This window comes from Mesitornis unicolor, unplaced genomic scaffold (assembly GCF_000695765.1).
Source record: "Mesitornis unicolor isolate BGI_N332 unplaced genomic scaffold, ASM69576v1 scaffold30587, whole genome shotgun sequence".
Lineage (NCBI taxonomy): Eukaryota > Metazoa > Chordata > Aves > Mesitornithiformes > Mesitornithidae > Mesitornis > Mesitornis unicolor.
In genome coordinates, this window is record NW_010197562.1 from 27,735 (window position 1) to 28,196 (window position 462).

A 462-nucleotide genomic window follows, 5' to 3' on the forward strand; every position below is an offset into this window, starting at 1 on the left:
TGCTGAGTTGTGCTGGTCCCTGCAGGAGAACCGGTAAATATTTAAAGCAGGCTGTCACGCACGGCAGCTGCTGCGGGTGGGCTCCAGGGAGGCTCCCCGGGGCCGTGTGCCGCCCGCAGGCAGTGACCCACTTACGGGGGCAGGGGAAGCGCCGGCACCTGGGCTTGGTGTGAGGGGGTGCGGGGTCTGGTGCTACCTGACGAGGATAAGGTTTTTCTTCTCTGCAAAAATGAAGGTGTAGTCATTTTAGTTCAAGGTTTTATTTCATTTCTCTTTGCATTAGAGGCTACCATACAGCCCAGGGTTGTGGATTTTTTTTTGCTCTTGGATTTGTTATATACTAAAATCTTACCGATACGTGTGGTCGAACTATCCTTGGCATGAAAACATAACTCCGACTGTCAGGCCTACTGCAGAGAGCTCTGGCAGAGCAAAATCTTCTCTTTGTATGCACACTAAGGC